The sequence below is a fragment of the Zingiber officinale genome, chromosome 3A (assembly GCF_018446385.1).
Source record: "Zingiber officinale cultivar Zhangliang chromosome 3A, Zo_v1.1, whole genome shotgun sequence".
NCBI classification, from domain to species: Eukaryota; Viridiplantae; Streptophyta; class Magnoliopsida; order Zingiberales; family Zingiberaceae; genus Zingiber; species Zingiber officinale.
In genome coordinates, this window is record NC_055990.1 from 119,582,591 (window position 1) to 119,585,348 (window position 2,758).

Here is a 2,758-nt window from a genome sequence, read left to right on the forward strand (position 1 = left end):
CATGAGCATTTTTGTTTCTAGGCTTATAACTATAGTCCCTAGTGTTATTACTTAGACTTTTACCTACCTTCCTAACCCTAGGTGTGATAGTCTTAGCATGGAGAGCCACATGTTTTTCTTTAAAGCTCTCATGCTTTCTATTCTTATGGTAAATAGTATTAAAATGATAAAAAAAATTAGAACTAGCATGCTTTTTACCATTATTCAAGGGAGTAGGCTCAATAAATGATACATTTCTTTTTACCTTGGAGGCTCCCCCTTGAGTTGTGCTTCCTCCATGAGCCTTGACCGCTTTCTTCCCCTTGAGACATTGGCTCCTATAATGTCCCTTTTGATTGCAAGAAAAGCACACAATGTGCTCCTTGCTCTTCTTTGTTCCAGGAGCGGTCTCTTTGGGCTTCTCCTTGCCCTTTAGTGCCACTTGGCTCTTCTTCTTAGCCAATTTAGGGCACTTGCTCTTATAATGCTCATGTTCCCTACATTTAAAACATATAATATGATTTTTATTTTTAATTGAAACATTTATACCTTCATATGTAGGGATGACATCTTCTCCTTTGGATCCGGAGGTAGAGGCTTCCTCTTGATCCGAAAATGATTTTCCTCCAATAGATTTGACTTGACTTGTGGAGGTGGAAGCTTCTTCATCCTCTTCTTCTCTTGACCCGGATGTGGAGACTTCTTCTTGCTCCGGTGTCAATAATCCACACTCTCCCTCAATCCTAGAGGTGGAGGCTTCATCATCTTCATCTTGTATGTGAAACAAAGAGTATGCTCCCTCTTTGCCCTTTTCATTTAATTCCTTTGAAGATGAAGCTTGTTGGACTTTTTCTTCGGAAGTTGAGCATCTCTCAACCTCGGAGTCCTCTTCCTCTTGGTCTTGCTCCAATGAGTCACCCTCTTTGGATTCTTCTTATTTTGGTATAGTGGAGGGGATCTCATGAATCTTTGCCAATTTGCTCCATATCTCTTTGGCATCTTCAAACTCTCTAATTTTCTCCAAGATGTTGCTTGGCAATAAATTGACCAAAAGCTTGGTCACTTTGTCATTGGCCTCACATCTTTGGATTTGTTCTTGGCTCCACTTGCTCCTCTTGAGTATTTTGCCCATAGAATTTGTTAGAGCTTCAAATCCTTCCATTAGAGCAAACCATTGCTCTATCTCCATCATCAAGAAATTCTCGATCCGTGATGTCCAAAGATCGAAGCTTGTTGAAATAAATGATGGAGGCACCCTTGTATTGAATCCAAGTCCATCTTGAAATTCCATTGAAGTTGAGCTTGATAAAATCTTTGACTTGAAGAATTTTGCTCCAACTTCTTCACCCTCTAGCTCTTTTCCCTTTTCCGACGATGATTCTGGTGAAGAGCAATTTTGCTCTGATATCACTTGTTGGGACCGATTATGTAGCTAGAGGGGGGGGTGAATAGCTCAGCGCGATCTCGTGCTCGTCGTTGCTTGTTTCTTGCGATGATGTGCAGCGGAAAATACAAGAACACAAATACAACAATGCTAACTCAAGGATTTACTTGGTATCCACCTCACAAGAGGTGACTAGTCCAAGGATCCACACACTCACGCACCCTCCACTAATAAAACACTCCTTTTCAGTAACTACCGAAGACGGAGAAGTCCTACAATACTCTCAGTACAAGAAGAAAACAAGGGGAAAATAAATACAAGAATTCTTACAGGTTTGACAATTGAAAACCCTAACCCTAGTTTCTCCTTCTTGCTTTTGATCCGCCTCTTGACTTGGAAAACTTCCAAGAACCTTTAAGAACTGGCGATGTAAACTTTAAAGAGATGCTGTGGAGTTGCTGGTGAAGATCGGAGCTGAACAGTGTAAGTGATGGCAAAGGAATCGCACGCCAACGGCTTAATCCAGTGCCAACGGTCGAATCCCGATCGATTGGATTGCTCCCAATCGATCGAGGAGGCTTTGGATCGATCGACCGATCGATCCAGAGCACCTCTATGCTCTCGGGAATTGCCTGGATCGATCGGCTAATCGTTCCAGGGCTTGTCGCACAGAATCGAACCTCCCAATCGATCCACTGATCGATTGGGGGCTCTGGATCGATCAGCCGATCTATCCAGAACTGTTCTATTCGCGCGACACTTCTCCCCAATCGATCCACTGATCGATTGGGAGAAAGCTTGTCGTGGGGACTCACCCAATCGATCAGCTGATCGATTGGGCATGTGCCAATCAATTGGTTGATCGATCCAACTTCCTATTCTTGCCCAAAAATAAGTCCAAAGTCCCCTAAACCAACATCCGGTCAACCATTATCTGTTGGTCCATCATGCCTAGCATCCGGTCACCCTTGACCTGCTAGAACTCGCTCACCAAGTGTCCAGTCAACCTTGACCCACTTGGACTTATCTTTACCAGGTGTCCGATCAACCTTGATCCACCTGGATTTCCCGTGCCAAGTATCCGGTCAATCCCTTTGGCCTACTTGGGCTTCCCAACACCAGATGTCTGATCATCCTTGATCCATCTTGATTTTTCTTGTGCCAAGTATCCGGTCAATCCCTTTGACCTACTTGGACTTCCCTTCTGCCTAGCTTCACTCACCAGGACTCCATGTCTGCCTGACTTCACTCACCAGGACTTCCCTTCTGCCTAGCTTCACTCACTAGGTCTTTCACTTGGCTTCACTCATTAGGATTTCTCTTCTGCCTAGCTTCACTCACTAGGACTTTCACCTGGCTTCACTTACCAGGATTTCTCTTCTGCCTAGCTTCACT